This window comes from Cibotium barometz, chromosome 3, assembly GCF_041138505.1.
Source record: "Cibotium barometz isolate CiBa-2024 chromosome 3, ASM4113850v1, whole genome shotgun sequence".
Taxonomy (NCBI): Eukaryota; Viridiplantae; Streptophyta; class Polypodiopsida; order Cyatheales; family Cibotiaceae; genus Cibotium; species Cibotium barometz.
In genome coordinates, this window is record NC_141048.1 from 55,285,985 (window position 1) to 55,300,852 (window position 14,868).

Genomic DNA, 14,868 nt, shown 5'->3' on the forward strand with positions numbered 1-14,868 from the left:
TATGCATACTTTTATGTATGAAATAAAAATGATAAAAGTAACACTTTTGATATAAAAATTTATCCATTATGCATACTTCTATGCATGAAAATAAAAATGGTAAAAATAACACTTTTGATATAAAAATTTATCCTTTATGCATACTTCTATGCATGAAAGTAAAAATGATAAAAGTAACACTTTTGATATAAAAATTTATCCATTATGCATACTTCTATGCATGAAAATAAAAATGGTAAAAATAACACTTTTGATATAAAAATTTATCCTTTATGCATAATATTAAAATTCAATTTCTCCATGATTATAATGAAATTCTTTCAATTAATCTAGGATGATGATTCCTAGAATATGGTAGGAAGTCCTCTTTTTATGCTTTGAATGAAAATTTTTTATGCATAATTTTTATAAAAATTTTGCCATAGCTCCGCTGCTATGACTGATAAATCTCAATTTTTCTAAGGGATAAAGCTTATCATTAAGGAAATAATTAAAATGATTCTCTAATTGGATCCTTAATCCATAATGGATTGAATCATCAATATACATAAACTAAAAGCATAAGAAAAAGCCATTAATTTGGCCTCAAGCATAGCTTTATCTTGGGTTAAGGAAAAGCTTTATGAAAAGCTTGATTTGGATTGAGAATGGGTCATGAGTATGACCATTTCTCGAGTGAGAGAGAGAATTTACATAAGAATCATTAGAATTTAAACATAAATAAAAATTAACTTCAATAGCATTTATTAAATTATGTAACTCTTCACTACTATTCAAACTTCAATAGCATTTAAAAAAAACCATACCAATTAAACTTCTCAAGCTTGAGAGGGGTTGAGAAGAGAGAAACATTGAGAAATTATAGAAAGATGAATATTCACTAATTACCTTACAACTTGCTTGATTCTTTGTTCACGGTAGAGGCCCCCAACCAATCAATTGGTTAAGTATGTTGATGGAGCCACTAATGGGGATTGAAGAAAGAGGGAAGCTCCAAAAACTAGTGAATTATTAAATGAATTCACAGTTCTTGGCTTAGGTGGAGTAGAGTAACGATGCATAAACACTATATATTTTTCAACAAGGGTGAGGCTTCTATTTATAGGAAAAATTGAGCTCCTAACCAAACAAACTGATTCTAGAATTTTCTAAATCAGTTTGGTCAATATTTGACCATTTTTAGGTCAGTTAAGCTAACTTTTTGGAACTAGACTTGAATGAGGAGAGAGGAGAGATGAAATATCTCAATTTTTATGAGTTTAAAACTCATTCAAGCATGTGAAATATGCACCTCCTTTAAAGAACTCCCCTTCCTTACATATGTCATATTTTTAATATTGCTCATAGTTTTTTACTAATAAACCTTATACATTTTCAACTCTTCATCTTATGTGAAATATGCACCTCCTTTAAAGAACTCCCCTTCCTTACATATGTCATACTTTTAATATTGCTCATAATTTTTTATTAATAAACCTTGTACATTTTCAACTCTTCATCTTATGTGAAATATGCACCTCCTTTAAAGAACTCCTCTTCCTTACATATGTCATACTTTTAATATTGCTCATAATTTTTTACTAATAAACCTTGTACATTTTCAACTCTTCATCTTATGTGAAATATGCACCTCCTTTAAAGAACTCCTCTTTCTTACATATGTCATACTTTTAATATTGCTCATAGTTTTTTTTTACTAATAAACCTTGTACATTTTCAACTCTTCACCTCATGTGAGCATTTACTCATTTTTGGGTATTTTCTTTTTACAAGTTGGATTTATCTCCTCCCTACACATGGATTGATGCTATTGGTCCATAGGAACCTTAATTGGACCATAGTCTAAAGATTTCTGAAAATCTAGACCCTTAGGCTAAGGTTCTTTATAGCTATTTTCAATTAATTCCAATTGCACATTGGAAAATTCTTTTTGAATTTCTGTTTCAGGGGAACTCATCTAAATTAGAAGAGATATTTTTCTATCCAAAAATATTCAAAATCTGAATATTCTCTCTCTAGAATATTTTTCTCTCTCTAGGCTAAAACAGATAGAAACAAGGTCTTTATATTTCTGAAGAGGGATTGATTACAGGGAAAGATACTAGACATCAAAAAGGGGGTGGGGGAGGAATCTTACAAGATGAGAGGTAAATAGATATGATGAGGATGAGAGGTAAATAGATGTGATGTGAATCAAATAAATGTGAATGAATGGATGGATGGATGTGGATGTATGTCGGAGAATACATGTGGATGTAAATGTGATGGATATGAACGCGAATTGAAGCGATGAGATGCACTACAAGACAATGCTACCATACACGCGTTCCATACACGCGATAAATTACGGGCGCGTGTATGGTCGCGCATGTATTTGAATAGTATCGGCGGGCGGGTGTATATTGACATTTAAATTCGCGTGTATATTGGCATCTACCAGCGCGTTTATACTAGCATGTAAATTCGCGTGTATACTAATTTCAGAAACGCGTGTATAAGCACGTGTATATACACGCATTAATACACGCATCAATACACGCTTTATTAAGAAAAAGTAAATTCTTTTACAAAATTAAAAACTATTTTCTTTAAACTATCTCATAGTACATTAGAGTATATATCATTACACAATCCCACTACATGCATTTACAATAATGAAATATATTCAAAAATAAATCATGAGATAATTAAAAGACAACATATACAATAGAAATGTCATCAATTTAGAATGATACAGTGATGGATTGGTTAGGGTTCGATCTCATCTTCAATAAGATCCATTCTTGCCAAACGATCAACATCAATATCCATTTGATCAATTTGTAAGGCTACGATTAAATTTATTTTGCTATCGATATTCTGTGGTATCGATGTCCTGATCATCCTCATCAACATCACCATCATCCTCAATGGTAGGGTCATTCTCATGATCATGAGAAATGGCACGCTCATCCTCATTATCATGATCATCTCTTATTTCTTGATCATCGATCACAACATCTTCATTGGCATGTTCAACATCATCTTCACTGCGGCTTGTTACATCCTCCATATGCTCCATATCAGTGAATGTATTATACATCACTTTGGAACGTGGTGCAATAGGGATGATGTACCACCATTTAATGTCATACACCATTGGCAGATAGATAACCTACTCAAATACACATACTGCAGTAATTAATTAGCATATCAAAAGTCAAGGGGTACGCGAGCTTAGATATATATGTACATGAAACACATTAGTAAAAAAATGCATACCTGCTCACATTGTTGTGGCAATACGAGCCTATCTTTCTTTGTTTACCAAAACTTTGTAGAGTCAGTAGTTACATAGCCACTTGCATGGCGTTTTATCATTGCATTAGGCCCTTTTCCCACCACGTTCATTTGCCATTTGACATCCAAAACACACACAAAGAAGCGATGAAAGTCAAGCCTAAATATGTCTTGGATTGTGCCATAATAATCATCCATTTTTTCATTAGCTCCCTCAAAGCTACTAATGACACCGCAATCTTGTGTATTCCTCTTTTCATCAATTCTTTGTGTTCGAAAATGCTTGCCTTCACACCATATAGCATTGAACATAGTGCACTGGACCAAAATAGAAGCAATATTTGTGTAAGCAATGTGAATAAATATTAAAAGCAAATCACTTACAACTAATGCAAAACATTAGTTCTATGTACCTTTAACATGCATCCTCGTGTATACTCCCATTCTTCTGTCGTAATATGCAGCCCCTTGTCGCTCTCTGCTCTCTCCATTTCCTCATGCAACCAATCAACATGGATATCATTCGGAAGTGTTGCTAGATGCTTAGGGTCCGTCTTATGAGAGCCATGTTGCCTCCGAAAGAGAGCTCTTTCTGCTTGCCTTTTTGTCTTTGCTTTCTCATATCTTGTAACCCATCTGCTCATCACATCACTATTAAGGATGCAAGTGAAATTGAGATCATCAACAATCAATGTTCTGTCAATTACTTTACTCTGTCCTTTTCCTTGACGCACAATAGAGGTCATCCTCAAGTCCTCTTCATTGCTCCATAGTCGTGGCAAAGAGCTGTCCACCTGACCAAGAAATTCTGAAATATATACAAGAGACTCTTGTATCAACCAACCCTCGGCCATGCTTCCTTCGGGCCTTGCACTTTGCCTCACAAAGTCTTTTAAGGTCTTCATGAAGCGCTCTAGGAAGAACATCCAACGTGCATGCACAGTGCCACATAAAGCAATTTCGTCCACTAAATGCACAATGAGATGTAGTTGACTTGTGAGAATGGTTCGCGAAAAAGTCTCCTCTACCAAACAAACCACCTCCACTGCCATAACACGCGCATCATCCAACGTGGCTGGATCAATTGCTTTGGAACTAACATATCTAAAAAATAAATGAATAGTACGTTATACCTCATGCACTTTCATTTTTTGCAAGGTATAATGAAGGGTGATCTGACATGGGTTTTACATACCTCACAAGCTCGCCCATCTTATAAATACATTTTTTCAAACTCTTATTTGCACAATGGTCGATGCTAGTAGGTAGTATGAACTGCGCACATAAGAGCACATGTATGTATGGTTTATGGCATTACAAAATTTAATTCCAACGTACAAGACTTGGAAAACACTTACTTGGAGCATCTTGTGCCAATCGTGGGACTTCAATCCATATAGTTGCTCAACGTCTCTTTTCTTAGTGGTTGTAAAGGCTCCCTTCAATGATCTCATGCATCCAGTGGGAGTGCGCAAAGTGGTGATGGCCTGCTTTACCTGCTTCTCCTCTTTCTTTGATATAATCCATGGTGCAGGCGGAAGACGAACGTGCCCACCCTCCTCTCGTGGCCAAGCTTGACGCATACGTCCTGCAACCCGCAAGTCCTCTCGTAAGCTAACATTGTCTCGTTTACCAATAACATGTTCCCAAATACCAGATCCCACATTCTTGAAGATGTGCATGGGATCAAGAAGATGGTTGATCTTAAGATGGGTCCAATATGGTAGTCGAAAAAAAATGGAGTACCTACACAAGGGATATATTTCTCTATGTGACCTTTAATCCAATTAGAGACTACACAAAACAAGATTGAAAAACATTACTATACCTGTTCATGCCATCTAGAGGAAGAATATTTGTAGACTCCCAAATACGCTTCCAATCTTTTGCACGAAGTGTTTGTGGAGGAATGTTACTCTTACTAGCAACATATTTAGGATGATCTGACGGGAGAAATCGATGATGATTATCAAATATGGTCTTACACAAACCGTCAGCATACTCATGTACTAACGAAGGGCCACAAACAGGACATGCATGTTTACCCGATGTTTTCAAACCTGTTAAAATATAAATAAAAGTTAGAATAATAAAGTCAATATTTATAATTAATATAGCCAATAGTATTAGAGTAGGGAGGTAATTGGAATTCTTACCAGAACAATCGCTGTATCCTGGAAAGTCATGCATTGTCCACATCAACACTGCTTTTAAGTCGAAGTGTCGAGAGGAGGGAGGCCTACTAATGTCCACCACTGCAACACCTCTCCATAGTTCCTCCAACTCATCAATCAACGGTTTGAGATAAACATCCATATGCTTGACTTTATGTTTCGCTGGAATTAGAAGGGATAACACAAGATGTCTCTTCTTGATCGCCATTGATGATGGAAGGTTGTAATTCACCAACACAACTTGCCACACGCTGTATGCGGTGCTTTTGAAACCAAATGGATTCACTCCATCCATACCTAGGCCAAGTCTCAAGTTTCTGGGCTCTGTTTTAAAGCTGGGCCACTCATCTTCAATATGCTTCCAAGTAGGAGTGTCTGCGGGAATTCTCCACATGCCATCATCCGATCGATGTGAGGAATGCCATGACATGAGCTCTGCTATGGATTTGCACTTGAACATGTGTGTTTGATGCGAGGAATTATAGGAAAGTGTTGCAAGAATTTACGAGGTACATCAAAACTCTTCACATATGTTCTATACCTTGCTTCACCACAAGTGGGACAATGTCGAGCCTCCTTATGCGTCCCACGAAAGAGAATGCAATCATTGACGCATGCATGTATGCAATCATAATCCAATCCTCCAAGAGATGTCACATAGCGCCTCGCTATGTCTCTTGAGGTGGGTAGTCTATTTCCCTTGGTTGATAATAGCCTGCATCCAATATCAACAATTAGTCCTAAACCTTATACCCTAAAACACTAATTCAAATTTGCAAGTTAGAATGCTTACTTCAATAATGCATCAAGACTTGCATTGCTCCATCCATAAACTATTTGTATATTGAGTAGTTCAAGTGAAGCACGTAAAATAGAGAATGTGCACCCTTCAAAAACCGGTGTCGATGAAACCTTGTAAAGATGCTCTTTTTCCATATCATCGACGTCCATACCTTTGGGATCATCCTTAAAAAGATACCGCACCATATCATCAAGCACTTCCTCTTCCACAACTTCGTGGGGTGCAGGGCTATTGTCATTCCTTTCCCACTCTTTTCTGACAATAGATCCCGAAGCTCCAGCATCATCTCGTCGACGCTTTGCGTGCTCTCGTCGCGCGCGTAGGGCACCATGTTAGGGTGTGGTACTCCATCCTGCTTCAATTAGAGTATATATATTACAACTCCATTAATTTAATTTGGATACCATGAGTCATTTGAATACTATTAATTTATATCTACTCACCTCTAAACCTGTTTGATTCCATTCTCCATACATGGAGATGTGATTCAAGGTATTTCGACGTGCTCGTACAATGCATCCTTGACATCGATTACATGTACACTTGATCCTTTGTCCCAACCACACATCGCGATTACGATGACGCATTGTCTCATCCTCACCAGAACTGCTTGACGAGGTTGATGACATCCTAACACAAATTAGAAAACGCAAAATCATAATGAGTTTTTAATGAAAGTAAAAAAACGCATGTATTGACGCGGCTAGATCCTAAAAATCTCGTGTATTAACACGACTACATCCTAAAAATTGCGTGTATTAACGCGGCTACATTTTAAAATCGCGTGTATCAATGCGGCTACATCTTAAAAATTACGTGTATGAACATGTATGAATGTAGCTAAATCCTAAAAATCGCGTGTATAAACGTGGCTGATTTATTATACACGCAAAAATACACGCATTTTTACACACGACGACTTGTTCAACCTAAAAATAACCCGCCTTTCCCAAATAAACATTTTCAAAAAATAGATCTGCTCTCCTTCATCATCGCCTCTTCCAACAAAGCACTAAACCTAAGTGCAAGGAGCAGACAAGGAGCACACACGAGTGAAGGAAACCGACCAAAAAGAAGACTCACTTTTTCAGAGGTGAGTCAGTTTGTCCTTTGCCCTGTCTCTTTCCTCAGATTTGTTTATGCTATTGTCTCTTTCCTTTATGGGTTTGTCTCCGTCCTTCTCCTTCTCTGGTTGCCATCTGGTGAACGATTGTGATAGGGGGCAATAGTGGGCCTTTTATAAGGACGATTTGTTGGAGGTCGGTCGCTTTCAAAAAAAAATTTTTGCAGGTCGCGTGTAGGAACGCGTGTATGTCTGCGTGTATCTTGTCTGCACAGACAGTTCACGTGCATATACACGCATTTTTGGACGGGTGTATACACACGTTTCTAAACGGGTGTATACACGCGTTTTTGGACGGGTGTATACATGTGTTTCTGGACGGGTGTATACACGCAACTGTGATTCTCCATTCTATGGTCTTAGAGCTGATATATGACTTGGATGATGGTATTTGTGTGAGTCAAGAGACAGCCCATGATGTACATGAGGATGTTGTGTGGTGATAGTGATATAGTTTTGGAAGAGTTGTAGGAGGATAACTCTATAGTTCTGAGTGTTGTTGAAGATGTGAATTCTCTAGATAGTGATGTCAGTTTGATGGTGGAAAATCATATGTACGCCTAGCTTGTATTTGTGCTTTGATGCAATCATGTATATACTTTTATTTTTGCAGATTCTTTATGGATATTCCAGGCTCTTCATCCGATCCATTTGCATACAGCAATTGCTGATGGAGATGCTAAATCATTTTGGGCGCCATCCTGGTCCAGTTGAGCTTACAGAGTACATGCATGCCCATCCCCCTCCTTCCATGCCTGGTGTCTATACCCCTACCATGAGTATCCAGGGCACTCCACTGCCGTTTATGCCTACGAGTTCGACGAGTCGGCATGCAGCTTCTCCTCTTCCACGCCCACCGAGGAGACATACCTCGTCCCAGACACAGTCACGCACACCCTCCCAAGCACCGTCACGTCAGGGCTCACAGCCACCATCACGTCAGGGCTCACAGCCACCATCACGTACTCCCTCAGAGCCACTGTCACATCAGGGTTCACAGCCACCGTCATGTAGACAATCCCCCAGTCGTGACTCCACCTGCAGCAGTAGGAAGAGTGGGAGTGGAGGATGCGGTGGGTGCTTTGGTGGGGGAGGTAGTAGGGCACGCATTGAGAGAGGAGATAGAGGGAGAAGAGTTAGAGGAGACAGTTTGGATGAGGAGGAGATGAGCGAGGTGGAGGGAGTGATCTGCTATGATGTGACAGATAGGGGCGAGATAGTGATGGATGCGAGGGGGAGAGAGGTAATGGAGTACATGCGTGGGGTAGTATCAAACTTGTATAGAAATTGTTTTATTAAATTTAAAGATCAAAATAGCCGATTAGTTGGGGAGGTGATAGAGGCTGTACATAGTCGGTACCCCAATCCCCCACATGCTACATTCTCGGATGTATGGGGAAGGATGCGAATAAGGGTAATCTTAAGTAATAAAAGATCTCACCTTAAAAAACTCGCATACGATGATGGGCTAAATGTAGCTGCGGGTGGCTATCCTGCCGAGAAACCTGCCACTGCGCACAAACGCGAGTGGAAGGAGGCAAAGAAACGAGCAGAGGGTGGCGTGAAGAGCAGGCAGCATGTGGAGGCACGACGGATCCAGATGGAGACCATTGGATCTTCGAATTTCGGATCTGGCGGCGTCGAGTCATGGGAGGGAGAGTTCGTAAGTATCTTGCCACTTTATTTGATTGTTTACTTAATTCATTGATTCTATGATTGTTTTAATCTTACAAATTTTGTTGATTATGATACAGCGACGACGGGTTACGGCGGGGAGGAAGCCCACAGCCCATGATACTGGGTATGCTCGTCGGCATACCAGACGTGACACGTGGGCCATCTTCAGAGCCGAGGGACGTGTTACGGATGTGCAGTTTGAGATGGCCATGAGACCATACAGTCGACAGGTACTTGAAAACTCTAAACGAATGATTTTGGTTTATTGAATTACATATATATATACTTATATACTATATATTCCTTGAACAGGCACAAGCTGCTGATGATCCACCCGCCGCCACTACAGAGGGTGGATGTGAGCACTACTCATCGGACATTCCGACCGATGTGAGCTCATCTGAGCATGGAGGGAGCACCGAGTCATCATCTGGGTCTGAGTAGTACTCAGACTTATAGTATCACATTCCATATTGAGGATGTGGTTGTATATATATTTTTGTAACTGAAGCCATGGGCTACTTCCACATATGGACTCCCTTATATATATGTGTACACATAAAATTTTGATAGTAATATTGAATCGTGAATTGATAGTATTGCATTCATGTCTGTCTTGAATCGTGTATTGACAATGTATGCATTCATGTCGTTCTTGTCTTAATCTTCCTCGTGGATGGTCCAATGCACCAAAAAAAAAAATCCAGAGAGTGTTATTGGGTGCTGGAATGCTGGAACATCATTCAAGTACAAAATAGCACTCTCTGGAATTTTTTTTGGCTCTCTGTTCGCGTGTATGAACAAGTCAGCTCTGCAAAAAGTCGCGTGTATATACGCGGAGAATCTGTAAAACACGCGTGTATAGACGCGTCAAATCTATGAAATACGCGTGTATAAGCGTAGCTAAATTAACAAAACGCGTGTATAGATGCTTCTATCAGCGCGTCTAAGCGCAGCTGAACTGACAGAACGCGTGTATACGCCCGTGTATCAGTGCGTCTGAAAAGTCATATACACGCGCTTTTACACGCATGTCTCTGGCTGTGATTATACACGCGCTGATACACGGGCCCGCTACTTTTTTTCACAAGTCATTTTTAGCGGCTAGGAGCATGGGTATGAGCCCGATCCCTTGTAGTGATGTGATGTAAATTGGATAGATATGAATGATATAGGATGTGAATGAATGTGTTAGTATGTGAATCGAGATGTGAATGAATGAAACGGATGTGAATGAATGTGTTAGTATGTGAATGAATGATATAGGATGTAAATGAATGTGTTAGTATGTGAATCGAGATGTGAATGAATGATAAGGGATGTGAATGGATGTGATGTGATGTGAATCAGGATGTGAATGGATGTGATGTGATGTGAATCAAGATGTGATGTGAATCAGGATGTGAATGAACGATAAGTGGTGAAGTGATGAGATGTATGGGTAGATGCAAGTGGATGAGACCTGATGAGGATAAATGAGAAAATAAGTGATGAGATAGAAAAAGATGATGAGAATGGGAATGCTTATGAAATGAATGTGGATTAATGTGGATGGATGTGTGGATAATGTGGATTGATGTGGATGGATGTATGAATGATGTGGATTGATGTATGAATGATGTGGATTGATGTGGATTGATGAGTGGATGATATAAATTGATCTGGATTAATGTGGATGGATGTTTGGATGATGTGGATTGACGTGTGGGTGGATGTGGATGGATGTATGAATGATGTTGATTGATGTATGGATGATGTGGATTGATGTGGATGATGTGGATTGATGAGTGGATGATATAATTTGATTTGGATTAATGTGGATGGATGTTTGGATGATGTGGATTGACGTGTAAATTGATGTGGATGTGATTTGATGTGGGAATGATGAGCTGTGATAGGGATCGATGAAGAAAATAAAATTGTAGTAAGATGAGAAAAGATGGGGTCTAATGTGAAAGGATGCGGAGTAATGAGAAAAGATGGAAATATTGTTGGAATTGTATTGTATGTGAAATTTATTTTTAAATGACTGTTTTATGTCAAGAATGCTAGGAAAGTATTTTGACCATCTTGTGAATGAGGTCGTGGAGACCTATCTGTTAAAGTTGCAACTGCTGTGATGGAGTCATCGGAGGACGTATCCAGCTAGGGGGTCTGAGAACTCTTTTCCCTGGTACCCGCCGGGACAAAACCTAACCAAATTCCTGATTAGATCCCATCACTATTGGGTGTGTAAGTGGTGTGACTAGTTTAATGTTTGCATGAATATCCGGCTAGGGGGGCCTGTGAACTCTTTTCCCTAGTACCCGGGACAAAACCTAACCAAATTCCTAATTGAATCCCATCAATACAGAGGTTGTTGGGCAGTTGGCTAACCCATGGGACTGGATGGGGTTAGGCTGGACAGATGGATTCGTAATTCAAGACTCAATTTCTGTTTAGTATGATAGATGAGGTAAATCCTGCATAAAAATTATTCTATGGAAAAGAATCAACGGCTCTGTCTCTCAATGAGGAAAAAAGAGTAACTTGGTCTCTATGATCCAAGTATAATCTTTTCCCTAATCTGACTATGGGACTTACGGGTTTGCTTAGATCAGTTCAGTTAGTTCGAGCTTTTGACTACATTAGAGAAAAGTTATCCTAGAGGAATCACCCGTGCTTTTTGGGCAAGGAAAGTTTTTCGGAGTTCGCAGTTTTGGAAGAACCGATGGATTAGTCTCATGTCTGGATATCCGTGGGTGAGGCCCTGAGTGTGGGACCCTGCCCCGCGTAAGAAGTGCTACTTTTGCTACTAGCTCCCCCAGATTCGTTGCACAGTGGGGTCAGGGATCTTACAGTTATAAATGAAACATTTGTGCAAGATTAGATAAGAGTCAATCTATGAGTATGACGGCTCAGCACTCTGTATAGCCTAGAAAATCATGCATAGTGCACATCAAGATACCCTTGACCATGGCATTGCGACATGAAATTGGATGAGAAACATCATGCACCCTTATGCCTCTCCTCCCTAAGTGCTAAAGCTTATCAATAAAGGGCTCAAGGTATACATCCATATTCTTTACGTTGTGTTTCCCAAGAACAAGAAGCACAAGTATCGCATGAACCTTCTTGATGGACATCCATGGAGGAATACTATAATTCACAACAATAATGGGCCATATGGACCATGATGTAGACCTCAATCCAAACAGGTTCACCCCATCCATACCCAATCCAAGCCATAAATTACAGAGCTCGTCTTTGAACTCTGGCTCAATGTTGGTGAGCTAGTAGGAATCCTCATCATGTCATCGATTAAATTATGGTTCACATGCCATCATTAACTAAGAAATGGATCGACACCGTAACATCTGTTGAATGTGAAGTATAATAGGAACTTTTGTAAAATTTTTGCACCTTGTAAATCCTTCCTATAACAAGCCTCGCCAAAAATTGGACATTGCATGAAATTGGCAAAGGCACCTGTAAATAGTACACAATCCTTACATCATGCATGAATTTGAGTGTAATCCATACCAAGATTGGAAAGTATTTTTTGAGCATCACTTGTTCTTGGTGGGCATCAAATTTTTTGTTGGGAGCATCGTCTTTAATAATCGGAGTAGGCTATTCACACTATTATCACTTCATCGATATGTTGTCTGTTTACAAGAAGTTGAGGATTTCCAAGAATGCCCGCAAAGTTGAGTACTTTGAACTCTCATACAATGGTGTGTTAGCCACCTTGTGTATCACATCCCCTCTTTCATGTGTTTCAAAGTTAGGTGTCTCTTCCTTACCCTCACTTAGAAAAAAGTGAGTGATCATCTCCACCATGACATCCTCTTCCTCTATCTCATGCGGAGGAAATCCTGGGTCTTCCAAATATACGTAACATGCTCCACTTTTCAAGCGCTCCTTACGGCACTTATACTCCTTCCTCAAGTTTCCCTCAATTACAGAATAATGAGGCATATTGTGTAGTACTTGTTCACGAATGTCCATTCCCTCCTCATCGTAATGAACCATGCTTAAAAATGGCACTCAACATTACATATGTCAAACCATGAGTATACTTATCATGTCATAAGTTTATATACAAACTGAGGAATTGGCTTCCCTCATCATGTTAGTTGTCAAACCATGAGTTTACTTATCATCTCATAAGTTTATATACAAATTGAGGAATTGGCTTGCATCATCATGTTAGTTGGCATTGGTTTAAATGATCCCCATTTTCTAATATTCTCCAATGTCGCTCGACGTTTACGCACATAAGAATTCTTGCATCTTGCACATGAACAATGGATTCTTCTTCTCAAACACTCTAGACCTCCAATTAATGGTGACCCATCACTATCCAAACTAGTAGAAGACATCTCTACTGGGGAAAAAAAGTGTGCAATTAAAAAATTAAATATGAATACATGCACTAAATCTAGAAGTGTCAATGGTATATGTTATGGTTTGCTCTCTGGAATTTTCTTAGCATCACTATAAGGCCAACTGGGTGTCTTTTATAGTAATGTTGGGAAAATTCAACTCTTCAAACCTGCAGCACCGTTGACGTCGATATTTCTTCCCCAAAAAACTCCCTCCACTCCTTTGTTTTTGAGAGATTGAACTGCCTCCATCCCCTCCATCAATCTGGCTCTATCACATGCATTTGTACTCTTTATATTATTCTTCCCTTTCCCCTTCCCCTTCCTATTCATCTTACTATTTATTTCTCTCTCTTTATTTATCACTATATCGCTATGGTGTGAGCTAATGAAGGTATTGAAGGTATTGTTCTCTTATGGTTAACCCTAATTAATTTGTTCTTCCTTCTTTTTTCTCTTCCCTTTCTATTCCTATTCATCACTCTACAAGTGATAGTGTGACCTAATCCAGGTTTTTTTTATTATGATTAACTTAATGATTAATAGGAAACATAATGAGATTAGGATTAAAGTTTAGATTTCTAACCTTTTTTATCTTCTTTTGCTTCTCATTTTTGTGAGCATGCTTAATGTGTATTAGTCTTTTGAATGTCTCTTGTTTTTGTTCATGGTAGAGTTCATTAAATGTGTTCCTAATCACTCTTTTGCCATTTTACACTGTGTAGGCCTTGCAATAATGGTCTCCTTTGGCTTGACAATACAGAGGTAAGCTCTCTTTTTCTTGTATTCTTTAATGCAAGCTTTTTGTTTATTGTACCCTTAGCTACCAGGTTTAGGCTTAGGTTTAGGTTAGTGCATTAAGCTCTATGCATACAACTTAATGCAAGCTTCTTGTATTGAGCTTTAAGCATGTGCATTAAGCTTTATGCATGCTTCTTGCATTAATCTCTATGAATTAAGATTAATACATCCATTAAGCTCTATGTATAGAGGTTAATGCATTAAAGCTCTATGCAACATGCTTCTTTTATTGAGCTTTAAGCATGTGCATTAAGCTTTATGTATGCTTCTTGCATTAATCTCTATGAATTAAGCTTAATTAATCCATTAAGCTCTATGCATAGAGGTCAATGCATTAGAGCTCTAATGCATTAAGCTTAATGTATTAACGTCTATGCATAGAGCGTAATGGATGCATTACAGCTCTAATGCATAAGCTCTATGCATAGAGCTATAATGCATGAATTAAGCTTAATGTATTAAGCTCTATGTATAGAGCTTAGATCTTAATGCAATAAGCATGCATAGAGCTTAATGCATTAGAGCTTATGCATTAGAGCTGTAATGTGAATTAAGCTTAATGCATGTATTAAGTTTAATGTATAGAACTTAATGCATTCATAGAGATAAATGCATTAAGCTTCATTAATCTTAATATATGATTAA

The 14,868-nt window shown here is 38.6% G+C and overlaps 1 long non-coding RNA gene across 1 annotated transcript; it reads right to left on the bottom strand.

The window, feature by feature from the left end:
- Window positions 1–4,901: 4,901 nt before the first annotated feature.
- On the bottom strand, window positions 4,902–5,548 carry LOC147640277 (uncharacterized). The gene is made up of 3 exons (XR_015269691.1): window positions 5,436–5,548; window positions 5,202–5,339; window positions 4,902–5,025 (listed from the first exon to the last, which is right to left on the bottom strand). It is a non-coding gene; the product is annotated as an uncharacterized LOC147640277 (long non-coding RNA).
- Window positions 5,549–14,868: the final 9,320 nt, after the last annotated feature.